A 14,998-nucleotide genomic window follows, 5' to 3' on the forward strand; every position below is an offset into this window, starting at 1 on the left:
GCATATGGTGATATCACTAGATAACGAAAGAACACAAATTAAATATAAGAATTCTACGTTATAATAATTAGAAACATAGAGATTTTATATCGCGACAATTAGTTATCAATTTATTAAATAAATTGTTTTTTAGAAAAGTCTTGCTTACATGAAAAGTAATTAAGAATTGAAATATTTAAATGCCTTTCGAAATTTGCGGCAACATTTCATTATAAATCTCAGATTAAAATTTCATATAATTAATTTAAAAGTAATCATATAATACATTTCTTCAAAGCAAAGTTCATACGTATCATTGCCAATATTGTACGAGGGTGCGTAACAAATAATGGACCACTTTAACTCATACTTCATGTTCCTATCTTCTAAACCACAAATGCATTTGATAGTATTTGTAGAATTAGCTTTTCTTCAATACTTAAATGAGTGAGAATCATTGTGAAATCTTGCTTTTCAAATTGTAGCAGGTAAACTAATATAATAATACTTATGATCCTCTGTTATTACCTTACACTGATGGACTATTATATTCCTGAAACACTTGCATTTGGTACTCATGTTTGCAATCTTTCCTACTTGTCCCCATCTTAAAATTAACTTAGTAATTTAACCTTAGTATAATAATTTTCTATCGGGATAGAGAGACCGAGATGTTTATTGAATTCGAAAAAGTTTTTTCTAGGCCTTTCTAAACTAACCTTCTTTGATCTATATATTATGAATAGAGTGTCATCTCTATATAACCCAAACCCATAATTCAGGAAATTCACTATGTATACAATCAAGAATATAAGTATCCACTTAATCGGTTACTTGAGCCGAATGACTGGACCGCATAGTAATGTAGAAATAATTTGGTCTATCAGTTGTAGCCGAGTACTTTTGATCGAACTCAATGATGATTTTCCTAGCCGTTAGTACGTTAGTATTATATCGACTGCGCGTTTGGATATTATGTTAAAATTCTATAACAATTATGGAACCACCGTTCCATTCTATAACTTATGGAACCACCGTCGGATATGATCAAAATAAAAGAATTTTGAATTAAGGTGCTTTTTTTAAAAAAATTCTTTCATTTACCTTTGAAATTTTCTGCATCCTTTATGTTATGTAGCTCACATTGATTGCGGAAATCAACTTCATCGTCACATGTAACCTTTCAGCAGACTTCGAACCATCTCTTGACACTGTCCCTCCATTCAGTATTTCTTCCTCGCGTCAACTCTATCTCAGCACCAACCGAACACCATCACCTCATGTGCAATAGTCTTTATAGTAAGGCGGCGAGCCAGCAGAAACGTTAGCATGCCGGGTGAAATGCTTCACGGTATTTCGTCTGTCTTTACGTTATGAGTTCAAATTCCATCGAGGTCGACTTTGCCCTTCATCCTCTCGGAGTCGATAAATTAAGTCTAGTTGCGTACTGGGGTCGATTTAATTGACTGTCCCCTTCCCAAAATAATTTGGGCCTTGTGCCTAGAGTAGAAAAGAATTGTCTTTATAGTTCGCCATGCGCCAAAATCACTCAACGTTGGCTTAAACAGTCACGTACGCCAAGATCACACTGCCTTCGTTTGCAAAACAAGAGAGCGATGTTATAATTCACGTCGTGCGAAGGAGAAATTATCTCAGTATAATTTTTCCCATTTGTAACACTAGGCTTTTGTCGTCCCCACAAATTATACAAAATTTACAACTTTTGAACCGCTCTCTGTCTCTTGTCTAACTGATTCTGGTTAGCCAGCATCTCAAACTGAGCTCGATAGGCCACCCAAGACGCTTTGCAATTGAATTCCTGTGGCTTCTTCCTAATGGGTCACCTTCAACTTCACGGGAACCGAGCCTAAACATTGGAGTATCATGTCGTTGCACAGTAACAACAGCTACTTCTTTCTCAGCAATCTGAGACTCGATAGCACACAACCTTTCTACAGATGCAAATCTCTTGTCAAACCGATCTGTTTGCTGCTTGCACCATACAACATCACCATTTACTTTACGTAACTCTTTAACGTAACTCTTCCTTAAACATTTCCAGCTGAACTTGATGTTTTGTGTTTCGCGTTGTCTTCTCCTCTTTGAATTTATCTAAATTATCATGCTGCTCTTTTAGCATTCTCACAATTATAGCCAGAGTTAACTCCTCCATACATGTTTGGCTTATTGTATGTACTCCTTCTGACTGCACAGTGAATAACTGATTCACTATAGCAATGAAGATCCCAGTTCTGACAGCAGTTGTTATGCCACAAGCAGCTTTATGATACCACCAACGGGCTCCAACACAACAATCTGTAGCGCAGGCAACTCTTATCAAACCAACTTGCATAGAGCAGAAGAAGCAGTAGCCAAAGAATTGAGTTGCGAATAACAAAGCAAAATCGTCGAGCATAATCCAAATTAATGAATTTTGAATTAAGAACCGAATAGAGCATTTATGCAACAACTAGACAGTTCTTCAGAGTTTTATTATTGGGTGTGTGTGTGTGTGGGGGGTTCATTTACCTCTGAAATTTTCCGCATTTTTTACGTTGTGTAGCTCACATTGATTGCCGAAACCAACTTCATCGTCACATATTGTCTTCCAGCAGACTTCGAACCATCTCTAGGCACTGCCCTACCGTTCAGTTTCGCTTCCTCACGTTAACTCCATCTTAGCACCAACCGAACACCATCGCTTCATGTTGAATAGTCTTCATAGTTCGTCACGCGCCAAATCCACACTGTATCCGTTTAAACAGTCTCCTACGCCGAAGTCACACTGCATACATTTACAAACCAAGAGAGCGGTATTATAATTTACATCGTCCAAACGAGAAATTATCTGTATATATAAAAGGCAGGATGTGTACGCATATAAGTGTGTATGTGTGTGTACGTAAATCTAATTTATGCACGTCCACAAATTAGCACGCATGTAGCTCCAATTTTAGGAGGACATTCGTCATGACCCTAGCTGTATTTTCGTCAACTTATTTTTCTCGAGGCCCCAGTGAATACCAGTAAAAATAAATTTTCAACCAAAACTTTTAACAATTTTCAAGTAGGAGAAATCACCATTGTTTACAAACCGGAGTTAAGTCCCCTTCTAACGGAGAGTAAGTTTTTGCTAAGACGGGCAACACATACACACACACACACACACACACACACAAAAACATGTATGCAATAGGTGTACGTACATGTGTGTATGTGTATGTTGCCCATATATATATATATATATATATATATACATACTTAAGACTTAGTTGTGATCTGAACATAACCGCTTCTGACACAGACAATCGAGAGCCCTTTTGGGCGTTCTATTTTCCTTGCTAGAAAGGGGGTTAGATGATGGGGTGGTGTTTTCAAAGGGCTAGCATGTGCAACCTGATCACCTCTTCCGATCGAACTCCCAACCCATGCACTCCCATTGCGGCACTGATTCTGCAGAACTGGGTTGGGTGTGAAAACAAACTTTAAAGCATAAATATAGATGTTTTTGAATCAGCAATGTTGTGTTCGGTTAAGTCCTATTTAGGGTGAAAAATCAATAAACTGATTCCTTATGGGGTTTTCCATTTAATCGGAATAAAAAAAATCGATAACCGCTTCCTTATAAGATTACCCAATAAAATTGGCTACATCCCATTTTTAACCATAACTTTTACCAATTTTGATGTATTTTGTTCAAACTTGATGCCAGCGTTACTTAGGACTCATGGGATCTTTGAATGCTTTTAAATTCTCCAATAACGTAAGAAAAAAATCGATGAGTGCAAAAATCGATAAACCGATTCCTTATGGGATTACCCAATCAAGTTGTCTGCAACTCATTTTCAGCCAAAAGTTTACCAATTTCAATGGATTTCGCCCAAATATGACATCGATGTTACTTAGTTTGGTTTGAAATAAAGAACTTGATTAGCTTAATAATCCTAACTTCAATCCCGGGCAACACCGCGCTATACTGCTAGCCTAAGTATAATTTTTCCCATTCGTAATGCTATATATATATATATTACATACACACATATATAATATGTAATATATAAGTATTATATATACATACATACATACATACATACATATATATATATATATATATATATATATATATATATATATATATATATATATATATATCCATATACATATATATATTACATATATGATATCTATATACATATGTACATGTATGTATATATATATATATTTATATATATATCAAAATAAACAACAAGGATATCCAAAGTTAATGCAGTACGATCGTTTCATACGACTCCATTTAATTAAGCAATGTGAACATTACATCAAATATAAAATGCAGAGCAATCCTCAGCTGCACAAAGATATAAAAATTTAATGAAATTACATTTCTTCAGAAGGACATATTTTTATAACTACATTTAAACTCTCAAAGTAGAAAGGAAGAATACAAAAAACTATTTTGACTTAGCCAGACCATACAGGCTAGTAAATAATTCTAAGCAGATCTTTAACTGTCACTGATTTTTTTTGTTTTTTTTCTTGTTTCTGATTTATGGACCATCTTATCAGAGTTAGTGATTCAAAGCTTAAGAGGGCAATTGCATTTTCTTTGAAGGGAAAGGGGTAAACAGTCTAGACACTAAACGTAGATGACATAGTTATAAAATTTCTTAGGGTTTAGTGACAAACTACTATAGGGGGTTTCCCTGCTAGCAGACCACTTTATAATGGAGCAGGGGAAGTATTATCATAAGGCACCTAGGACAAAATTATATAAAATAAAGTTGCTATATTGTGTACAGATACAGTAAATGGTTATTCATAGTTTTCATTAATCAGAATAATGTATCAGTATTGTTTTACATATACTAAGTTTGAAATACTTGAGATACCAATATTTGCTTAATTAATATGTGAATAAATAAAAGCTAATTATAAAATAATAATGAAATAAAATGAAAATAGTGTATAATAATCTAACTAAACAATTAATGCAGAATGCAAAAACCATGAAGTGGTATTAATTTAAAATGCTATGGTAAAGTACATTTAGACTTATTTACACTAATATAAGGAACCATAGATAAGATGTGAAATTTAAATTTTTTTATATATATTGGACACAAATTTTAAGATTAAACTTATATATCTAATATCATTTAAAGGACACATGATATACAATTTATTATATAGTTAATGTAAAGAATTGATACATAGGATTTACATGGTATATAATGATGGACCCCTCAAGGTTTAATAAACTGATAAAATGAACGATTGGAATTAAGATAGAATATAATAGTGAACTAAACAATTAATAGAGAACATGATAGTTATGTACTAATTTAATTAGATTGCACTATCTTAAATTATCAGGAACTTGTATTAACTAACATGAGTTAAGTACAAAATAATAATGGAACAAGTTTAAATGTAGCTATAAAAATATGTTCTTCTGTAGAAATGTAATTTCATTAGATTTCTATATCTTTGTGCAGCTGAGGATTGCTCTGCATTTTATATTTGATGTAATGTTCACATTGCTTTATTAAATGGAGTCGCATGAAATGAGCGTACAGCATTAACTTTGGATATCTTTGTTGCTTATTTTGATTTTAATCACCTTATTTTGAAACTGTATGTATAATACTATACTTATTTCTGATGCCTAAACTTAAGTACCATATTGACCTGAATATATATATAGTGAGAATTTACAAAAAAAAAAAAAAATACGAAGACGGGTGTGTAAACAAGCAGATGTATTAGTTTAACGCTCAGGCAATAATTTCTTACCATGCAGCTATGCTTGAATCTATATATTTATATATGTGTATATGTATATATATTTGTATAAGTGACTATAATTATACATATACTTTCATTTATATAAAGTATAAGGAAAGGGAAAAATATAGGTGTTGACGATCGTTAAATCATAATCCAAGTTGGTATAAAGCCAATATAAATTCTACATATTGCTTCGGAGTCTAATTAATTCCAAAGACAAAAGCGGAATACTCTTCTTGAAATAAAATTACATTCTTCGTCAGAAATTACATATTGGTATGAATAATGACGACCAGCAAAAAAAACATGAAAAGACCTTTTAATAGCCAAGACAGGAACGAACAATCAAATAATGATAGAAGGAAAATTAGCAGAACGCCGGGCCGTTCAAAACAAGAAAAAATATATAAAAAAAAAATACCCCAGCATTTTATTTAACATTACGATTCAGATAAATTTAACTTACTACAAAAATAATAGGGTTAACTAATTAAAAATCGAAAAGGATCTTTTCGTTTTGATGGACAGATTGAGAAATTATTTTTTTGTAACTAAACACTTTAAAACTTTGGATGCTAGTAGAATGTGTCATATAAAACATCTTTTACCTTTAGCGTTGTTGAGAAAAGTTTCTATTTTCGAAGTTATTTCGTGTTAAAGTTGTCGTATTTTAGTAATTTCAACCAATCAATGACGTGTATTCAGCTGAATAAAATAACTGCTGTTGTTTGTCAACCACTATCGGCGGTGTATATTTCGTTTGCCACTGTTATTTATGACATCGTTCGTACATTTGTACTGGTTTTAGCTTTAGGGTTAGGGTTAGGGTTAGAGTTTAGGGTTAGCGTTAGGGATTCAATATTAGAGTTACGGTTTTAGGGTTACGGTTAGAGTTAGGGTTGGGGCTTTAGGATGAGTGTTACGGAAAAAGTGAAAAACGAAGAAATTGGAAGGGGAGAGGTAAGGGAGGCAAAAATGTTAAAATTCCGATTTTTGGCAATTTTCAGGAATATCCGTATCCGAAAAGCTGGGTTTTTGGCAAAAAATCTTTAAAACAAACAATAATTTGCGAGAAAATGGGGTGGGGGAGTCTTCGAAAATAATAGCTGAAAAACAAGAAAAAAACCTAAAAGAAGTAGAAATGCACGAACGATTATGGTGGTGTCGTGAAGTAAACTTGCTCCAGATAGATTCGTTTATTCATACGAACGTAACTGAGATGAAATATATCATAAATAACAGTGACAAACGAAATATATACCACCGGAACTTATTGTTGACAAACAACAGCAGTAACTTTTTCAGCTCAATAGATGTCATTGATTGGTTGAAATTACTAAAATACGACAACTTTAACACGAAATAACTTCGAAAATAGAAACTTTTCTCAACAACGCTAAGGGTAAAAGATGTTTTATATGACACATTCTACTAGCATCCAAAGTTTTAAAGTGTTTAGTTACAAAAAAATAATTTCTCGATCTGCCCATCAAAAGGAAAAGATCCATCGAAAACTAAAAACCAATATATTATCCACTAAAACGTAAGAAATGTTAAAATTCAAATTTAATATGATAATATCAAACGAAAATAAAAAGAAAAAGAAATTCTTTTGTTTACAAAATGACCACCTTCAAGTAAATCAGTAGGACAGAAAAGAGAATAAGTAGTATCAGTGAAGGGAGAGGAGAGAAAATATTAATACAGTGAAGGAGTGGTAGTGAGAGTAACAGCCATGACTGAGAGAGTGAGAGAAAGTAATAGTCATGTGAGAAAGGAAGTGGCAAAGAACGCATAGTGTATCTTTTGTTTTCAACATATGAATGAGAAAGGAAGATAGAAGAATAAAGAGAGAAGGGGTGAAAAATCAGCCATTCAACTCTTTGAGAGTATATGTATGTGTATGTAAAAGGGAGTATGTGAATGTTTGTGTGTGTGTGTGTGTGTGTGTGTGTCTACGCAATGGAAATAGGATGGGGAACTTCAACTCTGAAAAGAAGAATCTGACAGTATATCAATTCTGTTTGAGTATATGTGTGTATGGGTATGATTGTACAAAGGAAATATGTGAATGCTAGTATCTGTGATTAATATTTTGCACCTTATTTAAATATAAAAACTACAATTAGCCGTCATTTTTGACGGCACGGGGGTCAGCTAGTAAATAAATAAATAGAAATATCAAAATGGTTGCAGGATAATTAAACGTAAAAATTCAACCGTCTCATATCTTAAAAATTTAAATTTAGATTATGATTTAAAGATCGTCCACACCAATGTATTTTTTCCTTTCCTTACACTATATTTATTTATTTTGCAAATACTGAAAATATATTTTGTATATATTCTTTGCTTGGATTGTATTGACTTCCCTATGTAGGATTTCGGTCCTCAATTCTCATATATATATATATTCGTATAATTGCAAGACAATTTATAGGAGAAAATCATGGTGTTGTATGAAAGAATTGCATTCTGATAGGATTACGAAACACTTGCCTTTATTGATTCTGCTAAGAAAGATTTATGGAAGCGCCACACTGAAAAGCTACTGAATGTGGAGAATGCATGCGAGAAAGAGAGTCCTCGTAACATGTACCCAACAGAGACACTAATTATGTAAGTCGTCATTTAAAAGATAGGCAAAGTAATTAAGGATATGAAGACAGAAAAAGCATCCTGACCCATTAGCTTAAAATTTAAGCATCTGTTGAGATGCTTAAAATGGCAGGTGAAGTAGGATATGGCATAACCACTCATATTTTAACCAAGTTTTCCAGAAAGGCATCATACTTAACGTCTAGTTTGGTAGCATTGCAGCTAACTGCTACAAAGGTAAAAGAGATACCCTAGACAAATATAGTTACAGAAGTATCAAACTGCTGAACCAGGTCATGAAATTTACTGAAAGCATCATAGCTCTACGAGAGTTAACAGAGGAGATGAGGTTTGCTTTTATACCAGGATGAAGCACTGCTAATGCTGTTTTCTCACTAAGGCAACTGCAGGAGAAGCACTTGGCAATGTATAAACCACTATACCTCGTGCTTATCTACATGTAGAAAGCCTTTGACAGGCTCCTTTGCTCACACATCTTGTGGTTGATGTGGAAGCTTGGTATGGATGAGGGTTTAGTGAGAGCCATCCAAGCCATGTACAGGGAATGTCGGCAATGAATACAGCGACGAAGTTGGTGTGCAGCTAGGACTTCACAAAGGATAAATTTTCATTCCCCTGTTGTTTATTATAGTCTTCAAGAGCATAACTGACAATTGTTTGCCCTTTAGAAGTCCTCTATACCAATAACCTTGCATTTGTAGTTAAATCTCTAGTAAGAGAAGTAATTCCAGGTGTGGAAGTAAATTATGGAAGCTAAGGATCTTTGTGCTAATTTAGCAAAGACCAAAGTACTACTAAGCAGAAAAGTAAACTACTAATCCCTTCTTCCATTTCCTCCATTGTCCCACACGTTTTCATCTATACCTGCACATTATATGCTCCTATTAAATCCTTTTCCCTTTCCCTCTCACTCCCTCTGGAATCTTGTGGACTCATATCCACCCTCTCCAATCCCTGACCCACTTTACAATACACCACACTGTAATTTGAGTACAAAGCCCCTTTCACATCTTAATCATCTTTCTTTCTTGTTTCTTTCTTCTCCATCTGCGGAAGTCATGTCCCTCTCCTAAAGCAAGATACCTTTCTCTCCCTCAGCACTACTCTACAACCTCTGTTGAGAGGTTCTTGTCCTGCAAGTTAATGGTGACCTCATGGTTGCTGCGGCCACGTAAAGAGCACCCAATGCACTCAGTAAAGTCGTTGGCATTAGGAAAGGCATCCAGTAATAGAAACCATGCCAAAATAGACAGCAGAGCTTTGTGTAGTCTTCTGATTTGCATGTTCCCCTCAAATCGCCCTACCCATACTAAAATGGTAAATGGACATTAAATGATGATGATGATGATGATGATGATGATGTTAATGATGTTTTATACATATGTGTGTGTGCGTTTGTGTGTCTGTGCACGTGTGTGTATGCGTGCATGTATGCATGTGTATAGGGTTCTGGAAATGACCATTTCACACATTAAGAGGTTTCAGGCATACGCATTGCTTTATATATACATACACACACACACACACACACACACACACACACACACACACACACACATACATACATACATACATACATACATACATATATATATATATATATATATATATATATATATATATATAATCAAAATAAGCAACAAGGATATCCAGAGTTAATACAGTACGATCGTTTCAAGCAACTCCGTTTAATTGAACAATGCAATCATTACATCAATTTAAATGCAGAGCAATCCTCGGCTGCATAAATACATAGAATTAAATTAAAACAGATGGACACATTAGTATAATTTTACCTAAAATTTCCAGGAAGGTAAGGAGATAGACAAAGAACATGCTGTCTTCACTTCAGCTTAGAAGCTACTAAGATATCAGGAAGAAAGACTTGTAACAGATTTTGTTTGTCATTGTTTTATGGGGTCAGTTTTAATTTATAGACTAGTTTATCAAATCTTTGCATATCTAAGGCCAAAAGAATAAGGAGCAGTTCTTGTTAGGAATGGGGCTGAGGGAGTCGACAGAAATCATAGTAGGTACAGTCATAAAAAACTATCAAGATGTATTTGAAGCAGTATCATGAGATTTGGTAATTTAATTAAATTCTATGTCTTTATGCAGCTGAAGATTGCTTTGTATTTAAATTGATGCAATGATTGCATTGTTCAATTAAATGGAGCTTCTTGAAATGATCGTACTGCATTACCTCTGGATATCCTTGTTGCGTATTTTGATTTTAATCACCTTATTTTGAAATTGTATCGATAGTACCGTACTAAATTCTGGTGCCTCAAATTAAGTACCATATTCATCTGAATTCATCTGAATATATATATATATATATATATATATATATATATATATATAAATTTTAAATTTAAAAGAGAGTTTTGACACTGATATCCATTATTATTGAAATTTATTTCTATGTCAACATTTCTGTATGAGGCTACATTTAACTGTCAAATTCAAATCAAACATATAAATTGATTTACACATCTTCAGAGAAAAAAGGTAAAGAACAAAAAATGAACACCAAAACATCGTCTCTAAGTCCAGTTCATATTCAAATTTCTCCTTAAATAACTCGTTAAATAAATTCCTCCTTAAATAAAGGTCCGTTAATGGGAGAAAACCCCGCATAATATTGTTAATAAATTATAAACAATCACATATTACAATGGAAATCTATATTATATTATCTCTAGAAGCTTTAGCAAAAAACACAACTGCTATTGGTAAATTATACATTGATATGGCCTGCCTTAAGACCTAATATTATACTATAATGTACTATAATACCCGGTCCTACAGTAATTTATAATTCATTTAAACCAGAGAAAAATGTGTCTTGGAAGATGTGTACATCTTAGAGCATTATTTGTTAGTTTATTTATCAACTTACCCTTAGAGAATAATATAAAATATAGTTCTAAATTACATAACGAACAATATCTCCTACGGGAAAGACCTCCCGATGATCGACCATTCTAACGAATATTGCTTTTTTGTTCTTTCAGTTCCCAAATGAATTTACTAAGACTAGTGCTAGCTATTTTACTTCTATCTCTAAAGGTACTATAATGATTAGATAATCTTTTACAGATTTGTCCCGAAGTACAACCCAGGTATCGGCTAACATCTGTCTGAGTCCTTACCTTACATTGATAAACTGCATTTCTAACTCTCGCATTAGGGCCTTCAAACTTCAATCTTCTGGGGCTGACCTCTGTTACTGTAATCATATTCCGACTATTATTACTATTATTATTTTCATTATTATTGTTATTATTATTATTATCATTTATATCATGGTTCATATCGCTATCCACCCCTATTCCTTTTGATTTAAGTATTTTAAAATTATGAGCTGCAATTATTGGGGCTAAGTTCATAGTGTTTGAAAAACCAAATCTAATGGTATGTGTATTAATAATTTTACCATAGTGTGAATTCTTTGGGAAATATCTGCTTATCACCTCTCTAAACCGTGCAATCAAGTTAGATTTAACATTCCTACCAAAAGGGATTATGAACCATATATTATCATCTTTAGTATTATCACAGTCACTAGTATAATTCTTAAAATATTTTAAATTACCTATGTTACGTTTATGGATATTCCTGGGTTTATCTTCCTTATTTCCACTTAGTTTATTCTTATACCTATTATTTTTATCTGTCTTAACGTTGTTACTATCAGTTTCAATATAGTAAACCTTCTCTTTGTATCCTGCCCTATTTAATGCCGTATTATAGAATTGAGCTTCATTATCAAAAATCTTATCATTAGCAGATAATCTAGAGAGTCTTAATGAAATATTTCTAACTAAATTATCAATAATTTTTCTAGGATGGTTACTCGATTTATTTATATATTTTAAGTTAGTTAAAAGTTTATGATATGGTCTATATGTCTCATTTTTAATATCTAATGTCACATCCAAGAAATTTGCTACAGAAATATCGTCTTCATAAATGATGTTCATCCCCATTCTACGAAAAAATCTTGCCGAACTACCCTTAATCCTCTGTAGTTGTTTGTTGGAGCTATTCCTAATATATAGAAAACAGTCATCCCTATATAGACCCCCCCCCTAATCATAGGAAATTGATCATTCAATTCATAAAGAATGAAGGAACCCACCATATCAGCTATTTGTGCTGAGTCAGAGCTCCCCATGGGGACATCGAAAGCATCTGGTGTATCCTTACGTATCCATACTTTATCATTAGAACTAACAAAAGTTTTCCTAGCAGCTGATATCACTTTAAATTCTTCTCTAGTAAGCCCAGCCTTCTTGTGAAAACACCACAGTGCCTTATTCAATATGATCGGGTTAATGGATGCATAAAAATTAGCTATATCAAATTGAATGGATTTAGTATTTTTCTTGTCCTCAACAGAATTAAACCATCTGATGACTGGGTCTGTACTCGACCATAAATTTAACTTCAACTTATCAACTATTGTAGTTATGTAGTTATTAATAATATTTTTACTTAGTATCCCTATGTCTTATTTTGTCGGGCAGATAAGTCTTAAAGATGGTTGTGTCCAAAAATTCACTTTATGATCTTTAAGAATGAATCTCGGTTCTTTTGGTATCAAGGGTTAAAAATGAGGCATATAAACCATATCATAAACCTTCAGCTAAACTAAAATATATAAATAAGTGGAGTAACCATCCTAGAAAAATTATTGATAATTTAGTTACAAATATTTCATTAAGACTCTCTAGATTATCTGCTAATGATAAGATTTTTGATAATGAAGCTCAATTCTATAGCTCATAATTTTAAAATACTTAAATCAAAAGGAATAGGGGTGGATAGTGATATGAACCCTGATATAAATGATAATAATAATAATAACAATAATAATAATAATAATAGTAATAATAATCGGAATATGATTACAGTAACAGAAGTCAACCCCAGAAGATTGAAGTTTGCAAGCCCTAATGCGAGAGTTAGAAATGTAGTTTATCAATGTAAGGTAAGGACTCTGACAGATGTTAGCCGATACCTGGGGTGTACTTCGGGACAAATCTGTAAAAGATTATCTTATCATTATAGTACCTTTAGAGATAGAAGTAAAATAGCAAGCACTAGTCTTAGTAAATTCATTTAGGAACTGAAAGAACAAAAAAAGCAATATTCGTTAGAATGGCCGATCATCATGTCTTTCCCGTATGACAAAGGTAGGAGATATTGTTCGTTATGTAATTTAGAACTATATTTTATATTATTCTCTAAGGGTAAGTTGATAAATAAACTAACAAATAATGCTCTAAGATGTACACATTTTCCAAGACACACATTTCTGTGGTTTAAATGAATTATCAATTGTAGTATGACTGGGTATTATAGTACATTATAGTATAATATTAGGTCTTAAGACAGGCCATATCAATGTATAATTTACCAATAGCAGTTGTGTTTTTTGCTAAAGCTTCTAGAGATAATATAATATAGATTTCCATTGTAATATGTGATTGTTTATAATTTATTAATAATATTATGAGGGGTTTTCTCCCATTAACGGACCTTTATTTAAGGAGGAATTTATTTAACGAGTTATTTAAGGAGAAATTTGAATATGAACTGGACTTAGAGACGATGTTTTGGTGTTCATTTTTTGTTCTTTACCTTTTTTCTCTGAAGATGTTTAAGGTAATTTATATGTTTGACTTGAATTTGACAGTTACATATCGCCTTATACAGAAATGTTGACATAGAAATAAATTTCAATAATAATGGATATCAGCGTCAAAACTCTCTTTTAAATTTAAAATTTTAGATATATAACCAAAGAGAACGATCCTTAAGGATTCTACTTTAGACTTTTTGCGGAGAAATCTCTTGCTATATTGGTAGCGATTACATGTTTTTCTCATCATCAACACATTGTGGAGATATCATCATGTGAACATATATATATATATATATATATATATATATATATATATATATATATATATATATATGCAAGTAAAAATAAATACAAAAAAGGTGGGGTTTTTTGTATGATTGTGTATAGAGGAATATATTATTTTGCTTAAAAGAGTTCCAACACTGTCTGTTTTTTATGTTTTATTTATATTCCTGCAGAACTAATGTGGGGTATAGAATATGGAATATACAATATATAATATGATATACAATATACAATATAAATTAAAATAAAATGAAAATGGATGGCACCATGAAAGAAAGTATTGAATGTAGATGAAATATTGAGTGTTCAATATAAAGGATCAAATATATAAATATAAATATATATATATATAAAGGCGACTCGAGTTTCAGGGCTATTTCCCTTCGTCATGGCCGGTATGACAGACAGTCTGTCATACCGGCCATGACGAAGGGAAATAGCCCTGAAACTCGAGTCGCCTTTATATATATATATTTATATTTATATATTTATATATTTGATCCTTTATATTGAACACTCAATATTTCATCTACATTCAATACTTTCTTTCATGGTGCCATCCATTTTCATTTTATTTTATTTTATATTGTATATTGTATATCATATTATATATTGTATATTCCATATTCTATACCCCACATTAGTTCTGCAGGAATATAAATAAAACATAAAAAA

The 14,998-nt window shown here is 32.4% G+C and overlaps 1 protein-coding gene across 8 annotated transcripts in view; it reads left to right on the forward strand.

The window, feature by feature from the left end:
* Positions 1–14,998, forward strand: part of LOC106871768 (uncharacterized) — a 1,221,261-nt gene that overhangs the window by 609,984 nt on the left and 596,279 nt on the right. The window lies entirely within an intron of this gene.

The sequence above is a fragment of the Octopus bimaculoides genome, chromosome 16, assembly GCF_046866305.1.
Source record: "Octopus bimaculoides isolate indiv1 chromosome 16, ASM4686630v1, whole genome shotgun sequence".
NCBI classification, from domain to species: Eukaryota; Metazoa; Mollusca; class Cephalopoda; order Octopoda; family Octopodidae; genus Octopus; species Octopus bimaculoides.